Genomic DNA, 22,555 nt, shown 5'->3' with positions numbered 1-22,555 from the left:
TTACTATGAATGTTAGTCATGAGAATGTACACATATTTGCTAACTAGGATGACAAGCTATGGCTTTTCAAGTTAAACTGATGAAGCTTAACTAGCTACTAGAATTCATTAAGAGCTGAGCTTCTCTCTCTCCCTTAAGTTCCTTTGAGTATTCCCGAGGAATTGTGTAGGAGAGAGAAACTGTTATGCTTCAAGGCATAAGTCATAAATGAACTGCCTGAGGCTATGAAGAAAGTTTCTTTCTAAACTGACTAGTCTGGAATTGTTTATTTAAAAAGATGCAAACTCCTTTGTCTAGAGCAACTGATGTTGGCGTCTTTGAGCCCAGACGAAACGGAGCTGCCTGGTCTTCAGTGGAAGCTCCCGTGTGGATATTAACTAAGCCAAATCAAGATTCATGTTAGTCTCCTGAATTCTAATGCTAAACCATTAACCATACAAAAATGCAGTTTGAGTTTTCTACATTTCAGTAGTTTAGACATCCTTCTTAGTAATTAGTTGAGTGGAAAAAAAAAAAGAAAAAAAGAAAGGAAAGCCTCAACTGTTGGTAAAAGCACTGTGAGAGTGCAGCCTGCACTATGGTTTTTGTATGGATAGGAGGTCTGCATTGCCTAGTTTTGTGCATGTGCCTGTATGCTCCGCAACTGGGAGGACCTTTAGATCCCTCATGGTATCGTTGGTGCTAATGGCAGAGGTAGCAGCYTGCCTGTTGTACTAGAGAATCGCTGTTACAGATCTTGGACTGCATATTTTAAAGCAGAACTATGAAGGCAGTTTGGCTTCCAGATGCATTGACTGGACTGCACAGGTCTCCCTGCTGGCTGGAGGGCCACGTGTCTTGCATTTCAGAACTGGGCGCCAGTCTGACTGCAGTTTAGCTTCCAGGGCCCCAAGCGGGTCCCCTCCGAGCGAGGCAGCACGGGTGCCTTCACAGCACCTCTGCCTCCCCKCAACATGCTCCCTCACTGCTGAAGCAGTGTTCCCCGTTTCTTCAGTTCCCCCTCCTCACACCTCCCAGAAATTCAGATGCCAAGCCCCCACCTGTGGAGGGGTGAAAAATATTCTGAGTAGGGAAATTGAGTGGAGAACCGAACAAAACATCAGTTAATAATCCAAAAGACCTCTCATATCTTCGTAAAACTGTTTAATGGTATCTTTACCATCTTCTTACGCTTTTCCATTGTTACAGTCGTTTTCTGCATCTCCCCTCTGCTGTCAATACTTGTTCAGTTTGTGCCCTGCATTAGCTATGTGATTACAGATTTGGATTTGCTGCTGCAGGTGGGTGGTTTTGATGCCTTTTCTTGCACTCCCATGATCCCATCTATTCAACCACATGCAAATGATGAATGATGAGCTTCTGCTAAAGTAATTCAAAGCTTGTGGAATCAACGTCTGATGTGTTTCAGTCATAGGCATAATCAACACATTAGGAGGTTTTCTTATGGCTGGGGTGTGGTGAAACGAATGACTCAAATATTCCCTTACCTTTGGTTTTCAGGCCACAGAAAGAGATTAAAATTCAGTCTGAATGTGACCAAATGGACCCAATCTCAACTTTATTTTTCTGAATATAGAGAGCCTCAACAGCCCAAATTAAAAGGAAAAAAAGGGGCTTGTTCCAAAAGTGAACAAGGACAGAAATAGTGCTGCAACAGGAGGCAGGAGTGACACAAAGAAAGCTGAAAGACTGGCATCTGATGGCATAGGGGGAGCAGCATCTTGCAGCTTCTCATCTAAATTTAGGTGGGAAATCATATTTTTTTCACAATGCGCTGATACAGTTTCAGATGACTTGGATGGATTTTTAATACTAGAAATCAGCAAGAGTTAATCTGAATAAATCACTCTTAAATTTAGCCTTAAGAAAACATCTTTTGTGTTCTTTCCTATTGTAATATATATTGACCTTCATATTCCTACTGTGATTGCTATCCATCTTAAGTAATTGCCTGTTCTTTTTACAGTCAGATTCTAATCTCAAGATCATAAACCACCCAAGCTCTCTAATGATGATGAAATATTAAGGATCTAGGATTCTGCAATATCTAATGACTCATATACTCAGCAGATAGGAACTAGTGAACATTCATCTCTTATTCTACTCTACAGATTGATGCTATATAGATATTATTATTGTCTTATGGCTTTGGCTAGTCCTATAACTTATATCTACAAAGATCTAGGAAAGAACTAGGTAATATGAATTTAATCTCTTATTTTTTTGAAGTATTTAGTGCAAAATTACCTAGACTTCTGCTCTTCCCTTGTGTCCTGAAGATGGTAGGTCCACTCAGCAGTCTCTTTCAGGATAGAAATATTAACTGCACACTTGCCAAGAAAAAGGAAACAAAAAACTGGTTGTTCCAGTAGAATGAATGGATTTTTCTTAAGACATTTTTCCCCTCCAGATTTATTGCAAACCCTGGCCAATTTTACATGTGAACTCAAGAAGCTGCATTTGGAGTGGGCTAGCTATCCCATGTTCCAACTCCAGCAGAATTTCTAGGAATCGGGAGAATACACTGACAATTTCTGACTTAAGATAGAAGTCCTTTTAAATGGAGACTTTTTGACAGCTGTAATTAAAGTGATAAATTGTAAACATCATCCAAAGATATTAAAGTATTCTCGAACTTTTGGAAGGATCTATATTAGTTAGATACAGACCTCGCCACACATGCTTTTGGATTAATTAAGAAGAAATATTACATTATGTAAAATCACTGCAGCTTAGCATGCAGGCCTTGATGTCCCCTATCAGTAAATTAAGTAATTGAGAATATGGAAGTGGGAAGAGTGCCCAGCTTGGAGGACTTTCTCTTGGAGTTCAGTAGACCTCTCACTGGATTCCTGCTGCCCAGAGATTTGATGAGTGTGATGACTCACTTTCAAAGGGCAGCTTTCTCCTCTGACGCTTTTAGAAACCTTTTGATCAGTTATCTTAAACTGTAAAGAAATGCTATGTTGCATTTCAATTGCAGATCTGTTTCAGTTAATAACCATGTCAAAATACTGGCGACATTCCTGATGATGAGCCTAGCACAAGTTTTAGGCTCTGTCACATACCTAAACTGACTTGAGCTTGTCAAGATGACCTTCAAAAATTTACTAAACATGTTAGTAGTGAAATGTGATGATTTCAAACCATAAATCATTCTAACACAAGCTTTACTCACAGAATAAGACTTTTGATAAGGTGACTGGAGCTACTCTTATAGCTGGAAAGTTTGGATTTGTACCTGTGTCTAGTTGTTGTTCCAGCCATCCTGTTCAGATTCAGTCTCTCATAACACGATTTTCGGTGGGGCCTGCTTACTGTCACTTTCTCCAGTGGTGCCCAAGAAGGGTGACCATTGTTTCCATGGCTTCCTGAGTTTACCTCTAAATAGAATGATTCATATTTTCCTGATGGTAGAGCCTTTTCAACATAAATTAAAGCCTTCAGGTGATTGCTGTTTTCATCTATATCCAAGTTGAAGCTACCCAATTAGATTTGTCTAATCACCAATTTAAAAATTCAGATGAACAGATGGGCAATAAATTCTAAAAAAAAAAAAAAAAAAAAAAAAAAAAAAAAAAAAAAAAAAAAAAGGAACAGATATACTTTTTCAGATGTTGAGTAATGGGTCTTTTTCCCCCAAGAATTTTTATGGGCAAACAGATGCTATTAAGCCCCTAATACAATAATATCAAGAAATACCAATAAGCTGATGAATGTTTATTTAAATCCTGTGCTCTCTCTAATGATTACTGATACAAATAGAGCAGTAGTCTCACTAGGGAAAGATTAACATCCTAACAGGGGGTATGGATTTTCAAGTTAGTCAGTGAGGGCTCTGTCCCTTTATAGTGCTTATACAATGCCATTACTTACACACAGAAAAGGTGGATTATATTAAAAATACTCCAGTATCATCCGTACTCATTGCTTATGCTTTGGTCAGGAGGAAATCTTTAATGGGTTTATAATTATTTGCTAAAAGTTGGAAGGAACTTCATCACTTCCCCTTGAAAGGTTGTAACAGTAGTAAAATGCCTGTGATCTTAGGATGTTTCTCAGGATTTTTTTTCTCCTGGTTGAATGAGGTAAATATTTTGCCCTGTAGTGTGCCTTGAGTCCCCCAAGAGAATTTGAAGAAGAGGGATAGTGTAGTGGTTATCACATCTGCTTTACGTGCTGAAGGTCCTGGGTTCAAGCACCAGTGGAACCAGCACCAGGAAATCTTTGGGAGGCTAGACTAGACGATCTCCAGAGGTCTTTTCCAACCTTACTGCTTCTGTGAATAGCAATGATTCTGTGAAGTTGCTGCGTGTGCTGTTGGACTGGCCAGTGGCCAAGCAGCTATGGAAGGAAGCAGGGTTGTGAGTCCAGCATCCAACTACTGGGGGTGATGGTTTGGGAAGGCTCCCCAAAGAGATGCACTTATCCTAGTGGAAAAGTAGGTTTGCACCCAGAATAGAGCAGTGGGGTTCAGACCTCAGCAATAAAAAAATCCTGTGTTCCCCTGGCAGCCGTGCTGGGGAAGCGGCTCCGAGGCCGGAGAAGGGCCTTGTCTGGTCCAAGCAGTGGAAAAAAAACAGTGTCCCCACGCATTGCTTGCTTACGGATCTATACTAAAAATAGCTCACCACTGATAAGTCTGCAGCATACAGCAGCCTGGTGTGCCAGCAGGAAGGCACTTTTCACATGCTGCACTTTTTCCTCATCTATTTCTTTATGCAATTCAATAAAAAAACTTAATCAGATACACACTCACGCACACACACACAAAAGGCATTTACTTTCAGTGGCTCCGTTTATCATCAAAGTTGGTTCTGTTTCCTGAAATTGGTTTCTGATCCCCCTGAAAGACTGTAGGCTTTTTTTTCTTTCTTTTTTTTTTTCTTTTTTTTTTAAAAGGTTAATTTCAGGGAAACTGAACAACATACGTGAAACTCTAAAATATCAACTGCACTGATAAACTGCGGTATGAAGAGTGTTGCTCATGTGACCTGCCTCCAGTTCCCTGAATTCCAGTGAATTCCCTGTTTCCACTAACAGGCAGTGGACAGATCGCAGTGYGGTTGGTTTCTGCTAGTCGTGTGCCAGCCTGCGGTTGTGGTGGTGGCAGAGGGGTAGGCGGAGAGATCTGGTGGGGAGGGAAACACTAGCCGCCTCCTCGAGACCTGGGAGGTAAAGTTATCGGTTTTACAACTTTTCACTCATTGAGTTGGGTCAAATCCCACATGAAACCTCTTCATGTGACAGACGCTGTGTGCAAAATACCGAGAACAGTAAAGCCTGCAAAGTTTTGGCATCTAGCTAGCGTCTTGTGATTCATTGAGCGATCGTTCTCTGTCCTGCGTATGAGCTCGCAAGTGTGTGCCGGAGAGGAAACACTAGGGCTGAATCTGTCAGAAAGAAATGAGCCACAACCACAGCTTTGTGCAGCGTTAAAAAAAAAAAAAAAAAGAGAGAGAGAGAGAGAGAAAGCAATCTCCAGCATCCAAACCTGCTGACTTAGATTTTTCAGGCAATTATTGCTTTGTAGCAAAAGATTCACACATGCTGCTGGGCTGAGCTGGATACTTGTACTGAGTATTTGGAAACAGATTTAGGAGACTTCCCTCTGTCAACCTCACTCATGCATTAGCTTAGGGAGGCTGCGGGTGTAGCTGGCAGCTTCCCACAAGCCCTGGGGCTGACTCTGATTTGCATAAACCTCTTTTGCATATTGTTATATACAGAGAGCAGTGGGTCCTACTGCGGCATATTCCCGTATTTATATGTCCGCCCAGAAGGTGAAATCCCAGCCGCTCTTCCCAGGTGCAGCAGCTCTGCAGATGGGCGCGCGGGGGAGACGAGGGGAGTAGGGAGACGCTGCGCGGAGGGTCGGTTGGTCCTGTCAAGGTGCACTCCCTTGGTGTTGCTACTCCTAAGAGCGCTTCATGAAGGGAGACGAGTCCTGGACACTGTGGAGGAGAGTTTAGTGCCGGCACAAATCTGTGCAGAGACCCCCACCATTGCTGCAGACAGTAATTACCCTGTTTCCTCTCMTGTTCTCTTCATTGGCAGTCCACACTTCCGTGTACTTCAGTGTAGCACATACTGTAGCTTTCCTCCTGACCTGCSCACAGGGCACACAGGCTGCAACAATGTTACGTGGCTACAAAGCCAAGAACTGAAAAATTGGGCAATATCAGATTTATATTTGCATATGCAACCTGAAATCTGCCCACTCACACATCTGTGCACTGAATGACGCGAGGATGCTGGTGAAATGCGTGATTTTTACTCTTTTAAAAACTAAGACAAAATTTGCAGGAAGCAGCGAAGAAGGCCCTTTCTAACTTACAGGTGTTGGAATTTGCAAACAATAACCTTTTAAACCTAGTTTTATGTAGATAATTCTGTATTTTACAAAAAAGAAAGATATGAAAGAAATTTTACTAGACTTTCAGCATGTTTTTGATATTAACTTGTTGCTTTAGTTATATTAATTACAGAGAAAGCTAATATGAAGCATATGAGAGAGCAGGTCCCCAGGTGCTGAATTTAGACAGTCATGAGTTAAGGCAGGGTGGACAGGCAAAAGTATGGTCCTCCCACCTCCCCTTGATCCCTGAGCTCCTGCCTTACTTACTTGACTAATGGTGAGACACTGGAATCATTCACATTTTGAAAATAAACACTTTTATACTACTGCAGCTCTCCATGCTGGTAAGATATGCAATGACAACATACTAGTTTCTAAACAGATACAGTTCAGAGGTGCAAAAACTGCGTGCAGGCCAGTTATGACTCAGCCAAATGCAAGTAGATTGAGAAAAGGTAGTCTTGTGCTGGGGTGGAAGGATAGAAGAAGCAGTATTTCTGCCATCCASCAAAATTGAAGTGGCTATACAGAAACTCATGAAAATTCAACTGTGAAAGTATGAGGCCTTTCGGAAAGTGTCTCTGTACAAGTGCATCCACAGCATCTACGCTGATAAAAATCATCTACTGAGCTGAGTCTAATGGCATAGTTGAAATGGGGCGCTAAATAAAGTGGTAGGCGGTTTCCTGCTAAAACTCCMTTGCATGTCCAAGAACCCACTGTGACTCAACTGTTGCAGTCACTGGGAACTCGGTGCAGACACCCTCTTCTAGTTGGGTATTTTTACTTCTCTTTTTGCACCGTCTCAGGAGGGGCTCCATTCATCCCTAAAGGAACTAAATTGACAGTATGACCCATTATTTTTGGTTGTCTTAAGGTAATGCTCGTAAGGTAGACCAACAGGACTGTTTGGACCTGGCAAACAGTTTGATTGCTGGTGACCTTTGCCTGCAGAACAGTCTGTCATCTTGGATCTTTGTCAGACTTTCCCTTGGATGTTCTTGGGGCTTATCTTCTGACATACTTTATTGGGCTCTTACCTGTGCATCGTGGTGGCCTAGAAATCGCATTTTCAATGCTTTCATTTCATGTGCAATGAGACTCAAGCATGATTTTATTGTTATTTTAATGTATATGTGTGTGAATATGCAGAGTGGTAGGAGACAATTAAGTCTGGTTACAATCCATTTTCTAATGCAGCTCCTGTTCCATCAAAGAACTAGCGTCTTTGGAAAGATTAGTTGATGTAGAAGAAGCTGTGTCCTCAGAAAAATAACAATGCCTATTAATTTTTAGGTCAGCAGCGTTTAAGCCTCACTTACCCTACAGTATTTGTTTTGAAGCTGTCAAATGCCATCTCCTTACTCCTGTGGGCTCATAATTTCAGTAAATCCTTCATCATGAAGGTAACGTTTTCCTTACCCAACCTTGAACCTCATTGGTAGTTGTCTCTCTGTGCCTAAAGTTCTGTACCCACAAAGCTTTAATCTTGGCACTGGCAATTAATAACCAAATAAAGCTAGTGAGAGTTTCACAGGTTTCCAGGACCTGAGTGAGATATTCTGGGATATTCTGTTCATTTTCCCTTTTTGTCCTGTGCTGTACGTATTCTGTTGCTTCTTTCTTTCATCTTTCATTTCTAGCCTGTCTCCTCTCCTGCAGTTCAGATTCCTTTTCCCCTATTCTTTTTTGTTGTACTCATCTTATGATAATCTTGGCTCATTCTTTAATTCCTTCTTATATAACACTACTGGAACTTCATTCCCATCTTCCTCTATGTGAATAAATCAGGCTTAAAACTTACTCTACACTTTGCTTTTCTCTGCTTTCCAGCCTGCTGTTTTCTAATCACTTCCTGTAAATTCTATTTAATATCTCTTTTAGTTTCAAGGTGTTCTCTGTCTTTTGCTTTCTCTCTGTCTCTGTGATATTAAACATACTATAGTCACTTTTATTCTGAGAATTAAGTCTGTCTTCTCCTCCAGAGTTTTCAGTTTAGCTTCTGACAGCTTATCTGTGGTTCCCTGTTAGTGAACTTCTTTTATGGGAAGTTCAGCCTCCTTGTATTTTGACTCAGGCCATTAACATCAAACTAGCTTCTTTTTTCTTTTTATCTTGTAAATTCCCATAAATACCCACCTTTCTCCTGCTTGCTCTTCCCCAGTCCTTTCCAGTACCCATGGGGCAGTGCTCTGCATGCGGCTCTTTCCCCTCAGACAAGCCCCCCCCACCCTTTCTTGCTCTCGCAGCTTTGGGCAGGGGAAGCTTTTGGCGAGGGGAAGCCTCCCCACTTCAGGAGCAGGAGCCAGGGTTTTTTCAGATGCGCCCCTGCAGTGGGATGCCTGGTGGCTGATGCTCGGAAGGAGCTCAGGGTGCTGCGGAGGCCAAGGGGAGCAGCAGCAGCACGGCTGAGGGCCCCGAGCGGCGAAGGAAGCCAGGAGCCAACCTGGGGCTGGCCTGGGCTGGCAGCCAGGCTGGGTTGCTCAGGGCGGCTGGTTCAGGGATGCATGGTGGAGGGCTGGATACTTTGTGAGGAGCTTTGAGGTGACAGAGGGGAGAGGCTATGGGGTGGGTTTGGAGAAGAGGGGAAACTGATATGGGGCCAGTGGAACAGAAGAGCTGGGGAACTGAAAACTCCAGCGGGAAGCATTGGCCGTGTGGTGTGGATGAGGGGCTTCACATGGAGGGCTGGGGGTTGCATCGGCAAGGGTAGGACCTTCACTGGGACCCTGCTGGGCGACTGAGCACGCACCCGGGGTTGCTGCATTCCCTTCCTCCCTGTAAGCTGCTACAACCCTCACGTCCCATCCTCCTCCTTCCATCAGAAGTATGGTGCGCAGCCCATCCGTCTCCAACAGAAACTTTGACAACCTGATACCCACACTAAGCCATCGTTTTATTCCAACACGTGGCCACAGTTCTCCTGCCCTTTACCACATGCTCCCTTCGAAGTGGTGCGGCAGGTGGCCCTCGCGCCCCCAGGCTCTGCCTCCCGCCAGCAGCTCAGTGGCATGGGAGGAGGGAGAGCAGCCGGGCCGGCGCGGGGCGCTGCCCGCCGCCCACGCGCACCACCACGCCTGCGCGCTGCCCGCATGGGCCACCCTGAGTCATTTGCACCTTCTGCTATATCTGACATGAATTTCGTTTTAACTTGCTGTGGGACCTCATTTTCAGTATTTCCTTCACCATAAACTGGAGCTATGGGGGTGAAAATAATTACGTCTGTCAGAATTGGTGGTAGCATTGGCCGCTCAGTCTCCGTGCGGATGAAGGGGTTGGCTTTGGATGAGCCCTGCGCAGTGGCGTTCCGGTGCCCGCACAGGGAGCATCGTGCCATTCGTCACAAGTAATAACGAAAGCAAGCATCCTCCCCAGCTAGTCAGCCGTGCTGCTGCCTGAATTTTGTTTTGAGAGAATGGAAACAGCAGGAAAACAGTTCTTGGGGCACAAGTCCAATTCACCACGGATCAGAGGGATTACACCAGAGGACTAGCCAGCCCGTTTTAATTTCAGCAGAAAGCCGCAGCATTCTTTTATCTTAACACCGTGAGCACCGTAACATTAACTTCAGAAGCACTTCTTTACAGCACCACCTTGCATGACACCCACTTGTTGGGTCTCGCCCATACTGTGAGGTTGCCGGTGGCTCTCGTGGCCATCCAGCTTTATGGTTGCTAGTTGAAACTACAAAGTGGCCTAAAATAAATGGCTAAGTGTGGTGTAAGCTCCCAGATCCACCTATATGAGCTTTTGGGTACATAGACCTATGGTGGCTTGGAAAACTTTCCCCTGGGAGTTTATTTTCTTCTCTGTTTTTTCCCTTACATGTATTTAAGTAGTTTATAGGGACACGTTTAATAGGAAATACAACTCAGATTTTCAAAGGAATTGGGAGCAAAACCTTTTTCACTTGTGCCCTGTGCCGGTCAGGTGTAACTGAAAGGGCTTTCAGCTGAAACAGAAAAGCCACACTGAGAAGTAAAGGAAACAGAGATAGAAGGAAGCTACTCAGTTTGAATTGTGTCTGTTTGTATTTGTAGCTCTAGTTTGTAGGAAGTTTTGTTTTTATGTATAATACTTTGCAAGTTCCTATAAAAGTCGGTTTAATTATAATATTACTCAATTTCCAAAGAAATCATTTCGTTTTCTGTTTAGAAAACTTAATGCCAAGCACCCTCTGCTGGATGGAAAAATTGTTTTCCCTTCCTGCTGAAGACATCTAGTAGAAGTGTTCCAGTTTATTATTGTCTGTTATTATCTGCCATGAGCTGGGTTTTGTAGAAGAGTTAGGATGATAGCTGAAAATATGTTCAAATCCCTAAATTTGAATGGATGTTCAGTCAGTTTCTTGAAGATATATCCCGTCACCCAATTATGTTGTCATCTAAGTTTTTCTCAGGAATGTCCAACCTCTTCACCCCAACTCTATCTCATATTGTTTCAGCTACATCTTTTGTCAGCGACCTCGTTGCATGCAACTAGGCTGTATTTGCATAATGTCTATACAGAAAATAATCAAAATCTGAATCCAAGAAATACAAAAGGCTTTAAAAGGAAATTCAAACTTTAAAGACATGTGAAGTAGATCTTCAAAGTATGACAAGGGAGGTTCGCTAGGGAAAAGACAATGCTGTTCAAACTGTGCTTGTCATCTGTGCATGTCAAAGCCTTTTGCAGAGACCAGCTTTACTTTTACAGATTGGCAAACGGGCCCAGTGAAGAAAGACTCCACTAGCTAGGGCACTGAACTAGGATTACACAGACATGGATTTAAGCCCTGCTCTGAAGCAGCCTGCCTACTGACCTTGTACTAATTAATAAGGCTAAAAAACAAAAAAGAAGAAAGGTGCTGCAACACTGAGCATTCCCTCACGAAATTTTGAAACTTCTGAGACCCATGCAGGACCCATTTTTATGGGCCTCTGTGGGGCACACTGAGAGCTGAGTTTCTGTGAAAGGAAATCCAAAGTATCTGTCAGGCTATGCAAACAGCCAATGCGGAATTATTGTCTATAGAGGTATATCTAGAACTTTATCCCCCTCTTGAGCTTAAGCATGCTAATCAAAGTGTTAGAAGTGTTATGTTATTCAGAAATTGGTCTTTGAACAATGGCAGTCTTCAGTCTTTAAAAAATGGAGCGAGCTGAGAGTCACTGGGGAGCTGATGATCGCTTAGACAACCTCTTCAGTATATGAAAAACTGAGATGCGTGTCCCTTTTAGCATGGAGGTGTGTGTCAAACTTAGCTTCCTCCCTTTTCTGGAGGGTGTCCTAAGCACTAAACAGAGCTTTCCTCTCATGTACAGGGAGGGAGGAACATTCGTTAGCTCAGAGAGACTTGGTAGCTGAGCAGCTAGAGCTATTCCCCCCTCTGAGTGGGAAACACTGGTTTCTAGTGTCTCTTCTGAGTGGTCTTACATATTTTACATTAAACAGTTATTAGATGAACTACATAAGTGGTATTTTAAGCTATGCCAGAATTCAATGCCTCATGTCTCTCAAATCAATGCCCCAAGCACCTCCTTGAGACCCCTGCTGTGCCAGGAAGGGATTTAAGCTTGAATTTCTCACATTCCCAAGTGATCTCACAAGTAAACTGTTGCCTAAACCTGGACAGAATTGAAAAAGATGATGATACACCTTAAAAGTAAATGTCTCTAATGAAGTCTGAAAGGATGTGATTTTTTTTCAAAGCTCCATTTTTCATTCAGTTTGAATGATGACAATTGTCCTATAAAAATCAAACTCAGGCAAAACTGAAGGAAGGAAAAACATGCTAAATTGGTGTTATATGTTAAAAAATACATTTTAAGGTAATTATATTTCAGGTGAAAATGTAAAATAATTAAAATTTCCCAGAATACACTGTAAATACAGCTTGTATTGTATCTTGGTAACATTTAATGAATATTTAATCTTGGCTGTAATAGCCAATAAATGCTAAAATTAACAACAAGTTTGGACCTGAAAGAAGCCTAGTCTTAAGTTCTAGAGAAGTTAGAAAAGCAACCTTCAGTGCAGAATTTATGCCTAGTCTCTTCACTGAGCCAAGGCAAATGGGTAAATACAAGTAGTCCGAGTTTTCCCGTATGCAACATTTTGTTACTATGCCACATTTCCTGTCTACTGAAATGTGCAGCCGCATTGCCTCACAAGTTTAAGTGATCTGTTGCTTTGTAACTGCAGTGGAGTAAAAGCTGTTCCCTTTCTTTTTTATTGAGGAGGTTTTATTGCAGGCTATATGCACGTTGAAGGAAGAAGAAAAAAAAGCAGGAAGTAACTTTGGTCGGAGCAGTGAGTAATCAGAGACAGCTCTAACAGTAGGTTTTCTTTCTCCTGAGATACATTTGGCCTGAGGCATTTGGCCAAACTTAGATAAATGTCTGAGCTCTCAAGATCTTCAAACCAGATGTCTCATCCCACTTTCACAGGAACCTCCTGCTTCTATGGTCAGAGCTATCCTGCTTCCGTGGAGGCTAACTTGTGCTGAAATGCACATTTATATGGAGCTGCAACACTAAGATAGGATTTTTGAGATCTCAAGATGAGCTGCTCTATATTAATTTATAGTTTATGTAACAGTGTGAATGAAAACCAGCTGAATTAAAACCATGATGGAAGCTCATCCTTCAGTATGTACCTGAATGACAGATGGCTATAGGGAAGGATTAAAGCATCTGTCCATAACTTTACTAATGAAACAATAAGCCAAGGCAGCAATAGATCATTCCCTACTCGTGTACCAGGAATTTAACTTGGCTTGTTGCAAGATCACAGACCATAAAATGTAGTTAGAGATCATTCAAACTATGACTTGCAAAACGCAAGGACTGCTTTGAACTCAGTAACAGAAACTTAAACTTTTCCCACTGTTCAGCAGTAAGAACATTACAGCCCACTAACAGCCTTTTTTATCAGTTAGTGACTTTACAAGCACTCTTTATCAGCCTTACCAGTTTGCAACATTCAGTAGCTATGTGATTACAGAAGTTGTAGTGGAGGGAGTTCTGTTGGTTTAAAGCTGGGAAATGCAGCCTTTATGAGAAGGCAGTGCATCTATCTTTTACAAGTCACAAGATGAATGAGAAGGATTCGGCAACCACTTTCACTTCTGTTTCCTCTGGATGGAATTTTTATTCCCCCCAGCTGATTATGTGTCCAGCCAGAATTCATGGTAGTAGTATGACATTCATCAGAAAGAGAAGGGAAAGTAGACACAACCAAGAGGAGAGGGAGCATTACTGAATACTTTCAGCTTTGAGTAAAATGTGTTGCTATATAAATGCACACTCCTATGATGGTGAACTTTAGGGATTTTCTTAATAAGGACTGTCCCTCCTAGTCTTGATTTTGCAAGTTACTTACAACTTTTACTTTGGCTGATACCAAGAAAAGCTTAAAGCACGTAGCATTTCTCAGAAGGCACTACAAACCTCTCAGACCAGAGCTCAAGACAGAAAAATGCGTAGACTGAGAGAGAACAGTGCTTTTTTTGCAGGTAGCCTATGTTGTAATTTAACTGGACAGCCAAAGTATGCTGCATCTCACCTATATACCTGAATGTTTGATTTTACCAAGACAGGGGGAGCAGTGGAAATGGGAAGGAGTAACTGAGGCCAGCCTACTCCCATCTGAAAGATGTCTGCCCTGAACTAGCAATTCTTTTATCAATGTGGTTAACTGTAGTTAACCATCTTGGATGGAGGAAAACGAGGGCACCAGAGGATATTTTTGTCATCACCCAGATGTTCACTGATTTGGCAAAGATGAGTGAGAAAGCGAATGCATCACCTGAGAGAGTGTGGATACCATACCTGACCGGAGCTGCCACCTTTTGGGTCCTCTGGTGGGTCCTGGAGCACCTTGTATTCAGGGGTGAACCAGCCCCCCCCAAGCTCCTGACATGAGAGGACCTCCTCCAAGGTACCAAAATGCAGCCAAATTGGTGGGCTCCGTCAAACAATGGCCTGAACCAGAAGATCATAGTTCTCTTTCTCTTAAAATCTATGAAAACAATGAAAGCAATAATACCCAATCTGTTGGTAATGTTTGCTAGTAATCAGTTTGCTAGTGATCGCTGTGTTACGTTTTAAAAGACTACAGATAAGATCTGGTTCAAGTACAGAGATCTGTAGTCAAGAAAAAGAAACTGCTGTATCCCTTTCACTTTCACCTTGCAGTTTCCTGTAAATGAGGCCATAACTGGCAACGGAGCTCCAGCGCTCCAGCCAGGTTTGCCTTGCAAATCTGAGATTGTGTGCTGGCCTTTCCCATTCTGAGGTGTCTATTTCTTGAAATTCATATCAGCTCAGACAGAGCCACGGATCTTCAAATGTCCCTGTACAGGACTGTAAATTATTTGAATTTAAGTGGTTGATGTTTGGGACATCAAAACTGCAGAGCTGAAAGCAAAAATGTGTGCACGTTTTTGTGCCTGCTGTGCACAACCACATCATGTTGTTTGACATTTCCATGAATCTTAAGAGACTGGCTATACTCCAGTCTCCTACATGGCTCTTAAATTATTCACAGTTCCTATTGTTCATAGCAGCGTGCACCACTGCAAGCCTGTTCCTCAGGTTCTGAAAGTAAGGCCTGCTGGTTTTGTGCTTATCATTTTTTGCTGCTTTTCATGACAAGCCAGAAGCTTGCCAAGTTACTGGTTTCAATAATTTTGAATCCTTGAAGAAACATCCTGGTTTTTGATTGTCCTAGAATTTCAAGTCTAAGTTTTTTTGTTCAGTTTAAAAGACTGCTGTATAAAAAGCTACATTTAAAAACAGCTGTTAGGTTGCACAACTATGTATGTTTTAGCCATCCAGCAAAACAAAACTCAAAACATATTTTGAATGCCATTTACTAATAATTATTTACATTTATTCAGGTAATTTTTTGTATTACAGTCCTAATAACAAGCATAATAGAAAGGTCACATTACACATACATTAGAAGTGAATTTAATATTTTCCTTTGGAGTGGGTCCTTTTCACAATTATTTCTTATGTTCCTCTGATTCATTTTGTTTTCCTATTTAGTTCATAAGACAAGGTCTAGATTCTCACTGGAATGAGCTAATGAACATCTTCTAGCACTAGTAGACATATATTCCTTAACAGAAACTGAGTACCAGCCCCCAAATTCCTGTCTCTGGATAATGTATATAATACAGTACTTATGGATCAATTATCAGTGACAGTTGTTCAAGACCTAGAATGCTGGCAATGAAAAGCTAACCTTCATTCCATCAAGTTCATATTTGACCCTGCATATTCTGGACTTAGTGGAAAGACATGATTCTTAATCAGTCTGGAGAGCTTCAGAAAAATGTTTAATATCTATATACAGCATACAAACTAGGACTTAGGATTAAAATCACTTAAATCAAGAAATGGAGGCAATTTGCAACATTTTAATGTCAAAATATATCTTAAAATGTGACATTTCCACATGAATCATAGAGGTCTTCTAAGCTGAACTGATGAGATGTCTCCTAGTTGGCTCATGCAGAAATGTGTGCTTTGATTTTTTTTTAATAAATCAAACACAGAAAGAAGCCTGAGATTGTAAAAGCATATTTCAGCAATTATACATTATATCTTCTCATTTAGCAAGAATTCCCTGAGTTTATTTACCATTTTTTATCTTCCAGCAGACATACTGAGAGATACATGGGCCTGGTATAGCCCTATACACTAATGCAGCTTTCATCCAAAATTAACACTATTGTGTTATTACAACATTTGTTCATCCATGCCAGTAATCAAGTGGATGATCTGCTAATTATATCTCTTACAGTAATAAATACATTCTAAATTTGTAACTACCTGCATTTTTGAACAACGCTTTACATGATATGCACCAAACATGTAAGGAAGTGAAAAACAAGCTAATATAGGCCCCAGTCCATCTGAATACATAAAAATATGCAAGGGGTTTTAATGAGTAGATTTAATCAAAAGTTTTACTGCTATTTATTTCCTCGTTTTCGTATTTGAGCTTTTCCAGTCATTCAGCTGTTCCTTCTAAATTCACGCTCTGCTTTCCTGCTACAGAGAAGTGCTGGACAAAGTCATGCCTTCAGCTTTGATGCTGTCTTTTGCTTTCTGAAGCTACACCAGTGCCTTTCTGGTCAGCACTGAGCAGCTCTCTTCACAGTCAAGGCCATTTCTGCTCTTCTTTCTAGTACTACCCTTAACGCTGGTGACTCAGGAGACAGTCACTTCTGTGTCCTTTTTATCAAGCATCCACAGGCAAGCATGTGGGCAAAATTTTAGTCACAGGCTTTCATAGAAAATAAATACAGACGTTTTACACGGAGATTGTCTGATCTCAAAATAAAATGTGATTACTCTAAAAGGAGTTTCTATAGTTCTCCTTTCCTTACCGTGTCTTGTGACTTAAATGATATTCTAAGTTGATGTTCTATAGATCACTTAAAAAATAGTTTTATTCAACAATTCAGGAAGGGAATATGGGTGCAAAACATTGACTGAAGCGTTTGTAGTAGTGAAGAATATTTACTTTTTATACAATTTCTCAGTGATTAGGAAAGAGAGAAATATGCCAGCTGATTGGTCTGCGTGACTGCTTGACCTGTAGCTGCCACCATAGCTGCTATGTACTCAATGCCTGTCTGCTGAAGACTCTGCAAAATACTCCTTTGCATCACAGCAGAGATGTAGGCTTCCTCCTCTCTTGCTCCCTGTGAGTCCTTGCAGGCTCACTTCCACCTTTCCTCCTCAAATAGCTTGATGTTTGTCTTAACCTTCCAAAAGTTTTTTCCTGAATTAATGTAGATGTGTGCTGAGTGTGAGATTAGTATAAAATTCCTGAGTTATTTTACTAAAACTTTGAACTCCTTTTAATTCGGTTCTAATATTTTGTTAATTTTAAGTTAATTTGACTGATGGTGTTGTCATGGCTTCAGTTTAAACAACAGGAGGCTTATAGGGAGAGATTGTACTTTGGCTGGACCTGAAAAAGATGATGGCTGCTTGCAAATTTGACTATTAGTAAAAGGTCTTACCTCTCCGTACTAACCACTATACATTTATTTCATGCATGTTAGAACAGATCTTGAATACCATACAGCAGTGCTGATGCATGCTCTGAAATGAGTGCAACCCTTAATGGCCTTTATGTACTTTTTTTCTAGTATTTGATGCCTCAGAATTTAATTTTTTGAAAATGAAATGCCATTCTTCTGGCTGCTCCTCTTTGGGAGAATGATTCTATTCTCACTGCCACTGGATAAACTGGATGCTGCTGATGCTAATCAAAGTACAGTTATGTAAAGCCAGCTGCAATCAAGGGAGTCTTGGTGCTTGTCTGTATCCCCCTATGCTGGTTACGGTGGCTCTTCTTGCTAGGCTTCTCCTAAACAACCAATTCTTGTATGAAGTGAAATGTAGCCAGAAAGCTTGACTCACTAAAGCCTACTAGCTACTGGCTTCACTTCAGTCAATATGAAAGATTTAACATTTCGGATGCCATTCATGTTTTCTGTTTAAAAAGAGTTCTTTTTTGTTGTTGTTGTTGCTGATACAGGAGTTTGAATCAGTTCATCTGGAAGCTAGCTTTACAGACTACATCCAGAGCAGCACAAATACTGGTAAAATAAATCTACGATTAATTCTCCTTTTTATTCCTTTAATTGTGTCATAGTTATATTCCATAGAACACAAATTTATTTCATTACATACCAGCATATTTATAGCGTGGAAAAGACTAAATAGGTGACTCCCACTTCTGCAGAAAGTGACTGGAGCTCTGTAAGCATTTCCTCTAAATATTCTCTGTAAACGAAATGAGTCAGCTAAGTTGCGGAGTATCTCTCAGTTCTCACAGCCTGTAGGCTACCATGTGGAAGGGGTGTATGGCAACTGAGAGGGACAAAGGAGGAAAGGGGCCTGAATGCTGCACTGGATATCATTYATGTCAGAGTTGGTTCATTTTACCTTAGAGTGACTTTCATACAGTTTTGGTAGCCCATCATTTGATAGCTATTATTACTCTTACTGTTGTTATTATTACTTGTATTGCTCACTTTTACCTGCCTTGTTCAAGGAACTTCTAAAATTTCACTTATTCAGAGCTACCCTTTAACTAAAACTTTGGCAGGTTTCACCTGGAGCTTTCATGTTTCAACATATGACTTGCCAGGTTCCAAGTCTTTTAAAATGGCTGGCAGAACATACATACATAGCATCTGTATGTCAGACTAATCAGTCCTGAAGCAGAAATTACATGGAGCAGAAGTTCAGATTAGGGAGGCAAATATGTCTGACTTTCATCCCATTAATTTCTATCTGTTAACCCATTAACTTAAAATAATGAATTAAAAATCAATGAAGAGAAAGCCAGAAAATTCCCCTGAAGGATGAGAATGTTTTCCGCAGATTTGGTGTGTCCACATTGCATCTTTTGTACAGTACACAACAAACACCAGGAAGCTACTGCATTTTATAATCTTGTCATTGTTTTGTATAGTTCAGTATGTCTTGTGCAATGTAAGAAAATACACATAAACCAGGATGGAGCTCCTAAAGGAGAAACTTTGCAGTTCCTCATCTGTGCCACAGGCATTCCTCCAATTAAGTCTCAGATGGTTATCAGGAAAAGGAAGATGGTTTGTTTCAGATCCTTTTTCTCATTTAGAGTAATGCATTTTTACAAAGTATTGTTGTCTTATCATGCTTCTGTCATACTTAGCTCCTATATGCTGCTTCCTTTTACTGCAGAAGGATATAAAAGATGCAGTCATGTTACTTCATTGTTTACTTTGTGACTGTGCGCAGCCAGTGTCTGCATGGGCTAATAATGCTTTGCAGGACCTCCCAGTAGGACRCAGAGGTGGAGGGCTGCAGGGCCTGGGTCCCTCATGCCCAAAGCCTCGCAGTTTCAGGGTTGCCATGGAAAGCATTTCTCTAGTACCTGTTTTACAGATATCTGTGGGCCTGTTTTGATCTGTGTATTTATCAGCTCCATTATATGCTTCATAGCTTTCCTTCAGTTCATCTGTGGAGCATCCAGGTAGTCCTGTTTCTAGCACAAATATTCAAAAATGCTAAGTTCTTAATTACTTGGATTCCAAATCTAAAAATTAAAAAATAAACAAACAAAAAAGAAAGCCTGTCCAAAGTCTAGTTGGTGACTTTGGGGTATTAGGGAAGAGAAAGAAATAAACTCAAGGTGCTTTTCTGCACACATTAAACAGTGGGCTAGGACAGAGCTGTTTAAAAGCTCTTTGGAGGTAGAGTGAAAGACTAAAAATCTCACAACTTTTGCCCAAGGCAAAGAAGGATTTCCTTATTGTGTAAAACCAGCCTTTTCCTTTTAGCAAAGATTGGGAACAGAGACTTGCTTTCATTTTAAGCAGTGCAGTCGGTTAAAAGTGAGAGGGTAACAAGGTATGAACTGGACAGAAAGATGTTCATGATGCTGCTTCTTTGGCAATAGCTTTTCGTGGAAATCTTGGGTCAAATTCTTTTCTAAGTTCACTTGACATCATACAAACAAAATTGCTGGAGTAAGTGAGGGAGAACTTGGCTCCTGCTACATATTGAACTATCTCATCTTATCCACGCCTTGTCTGATTTTTTTTAACTCCTGCCATAACTGCATCATCCTCTCTCAGGTGCATGTTAGTGAGAGAAATAATGTCCTTGAAGAGTGGTTCAAAGACTGGCACACATGGCAGTAGCTGGCAGAAGATTGCTTTCTTCTTTTTAATCTGCACAACCCGAAATCTCTCTCTAATCTGAATATGCACTCAAATTTAATCTAGTGTAATTTACAACTTGTCGCTGCCTCTCCCAACTATATGCTGAGTTTCCTCTGCTACCATTGGCTTGGGATATGATCACTGTGGGATCAGCTCCAGGAAACACTTTCTCTGGAGATATCATAGTTTTCGCTTAGCTACAAAATGTGTCTCCACATTGACCCAGGCAGTACTCTGATAAGAACTTTGTAAATAGTTCAGTATAACAGCTTTTTACCAGAGAAAGGATTTTCTGGTTATGGGGAAAAAATGCTTGGTGTAGCTTACCATCACTTCTGCTCTTCTGACGTGATTTCTCTAGGGAAAATCTTTTAAAAGGGACCTTCAGTCTCTCCTGCAGATTACACTCTTCTAGGGGTCTTGCCATCATCTACAAACTTAATGGTTTAATAAGGATAAGGGCTCTCCTATTATACAGTAACAAATAGAAATACAATACTTTTATCAATATTTGGCACATTTATTTTTTTTTATGTGAAACGAAATATTGATGCTGTCAAGTCACTGTAGCTTAGAGGCATAAATTACAAATGTTCTCCTCCTGTAAGCCTAGCTCAAATTTTGCATTCATATACAGTAACTATCTAATGTCTTTCTATTCCTGTAAGCCATACAATTTGATTGCCAGATTACCTGATTCTGTATCGAAATGGCTGTGCTTGGATGTCAGTGTTTTTATTGTTATTACCAATATTAGCTTTTATCCTTACTGTAAATGGTAGCAAAAAGTTAACTGCTTCCTTACACTATAAAAGCAAACAGGGCCCATTTAGAGAATGTCTCTAAACAGAAAATCTCTATGGAAAAAAAAAAGATAGTCTGAGTACACAATTCATAATATATGATGAGTGAGTAGGGGGAAAAAAGGATTTTGGATCTATTTTGCTGCCCGAAACAAACTTTTTTTTTTTTTTTTTTAATAAAGTAACTAGCTATTTTAAATAGAGCACAAAATCTGCTTTAAATAAGAATGATTGCAGGAATGTCAGTTCCATATGTATTTTTATTGATGTTAACCTTTGCATGTAACAAAAATGGTGAAACTGAAGAATTAATTCCCTTGGTTTTCGTGATTCTGTTACTTTTCTTTGTTCCATTTGCCTGCCTTTCCATTAGCTTATTTCTTGGCTTATTTTCTAAATGAAATGTCAACCCACCCACCCAAAGGAAACCACAGCATTTCAGGGATTTCAAATTGAGGCAAAGTGAATTAGCCTGTCTGTAATATAAACAGATGCAAAAGAAAACAAATGCTTAAAGGCCTTGGAATTAAAGGCGGTGCTTCCAGCCTGAGGGCTGCCCCTGCTTTCAATGTGTTATGATCATGATTTCCACGTAAGTATATACAAAAAAAAAAAAAAAGGATATCTTGAAAGCATCGCTGAGAAAATCAGCATGCATATTAGCTTGCTCTTTTCTCATGAAACTAGAGGATTTAAATCAGCTAAACAGTAGATAATGGAAATGATTATTTTTCTTGCTAAGCAGTGAAGAAATGCCTTGAGAAAAGACCTTGGATGGCCCCAGCAGCCTTGGCGGAGGCGAGCTTTACACTAACGTAACCTGGGCTGGGGGCAAATCTCCAGGGAGTCTTCACGCAAACAAAGCTGAGACACAGCAAGGGAAATCTCCTGCTCAAACCAAGTCACTGAATCAGATTTATACTAGCTTTTGCATGAAAAGGAGTAATTCCTGACTTAAATTAGGGTGAAATGTGAACCAGGTAGCATAAAACGCTGGAGAGGCTTTTAATAAAATAATCAGTGGAAAAGGGGTGTATGTTGGTCCGGAGATAGTTGTGAAGTAGTTGAATGAATTACAGATTGTTTATTCAGCAAGTCTCAAACTATGGCTACTGCAGTATCTACACATAGGTGGTTTGCTGGGAGCAGGTGAGTTATCCAGTATTGGCTTTTCCTGTTTGTAATTTGCATCAAAGATTAGCTAACCTCTATTACTTCCTTATTTTTCCATAGAAGCAATTCTTGCTTTTAACAGAGAAGGTTAAGTAGATGAGCTGATTATGTGCATCAGTGCACAGTTCATAGGAAGGGAGTATCTGTGTTACTATCTCCTTTGATTAGATATGTGCTTGCTGACTGAGCCTTTCACCGGTGCTGTCAGTGAGCAGCTCTGGCCACTGCCAGAAACGCCACCGAGCGTTTTACCGGGGAACGCTACCGTTTATGCGTAAATAAAAGCGAGCGAAGAGGATACCGTCAGATAACCACAACAAAGACAGCACTTTCCCTGTATTGACTTTAGGGTAACTCAGGAGACTGCGGCCCGGCGCCCAGCACCGCGCGCCCCGGAGCCTTCCTCGCTGCGGCGCCGCTCCCGTGAGGCGGCGCGCGCGGCGGCCGTTACGGCCGTTGGCGGCTGCTGGCGCCAACGACGTCTCGCGGGGCGGGGCG

At 41.1% G+C, this 22,555-nt stretch overlaps 1 protein-coding gene across 1 annotated transcript in view; it reads left to right on the top strand.

Moving 5' to 3' along the window:
• The window catches only part of RMI2 (RecQ mediated genome instability 2), a 30,719-nt gene that overhangs the window by 5,467 nt on the left and 2,697 nt on the right, over positions 1–22,555 (top strand). The gene's annotated exons all lie outside the window — the stretch shown is intronic.

The sequence above is a fragment of the Rhea americana genome, unplaced genomic scaffold (assembly GCF_003343005.1).
Source record: "Rhea americana isolate MKP2758 unplaced genomic scaffold, rheAme1 scaffold_10, whole genome shotgun sequence".
Lineage (NCBI taxonomy): Eukaryota > Metazoa > Chordata > Aves > Rheiformes > Rheidae > Rhea > Rhea americana.
The sequence above is the reverse complement of the archived record's forward strand: the minus strand, read 5'-3'. Positions and strand labels throughout refer to the sequence as shown.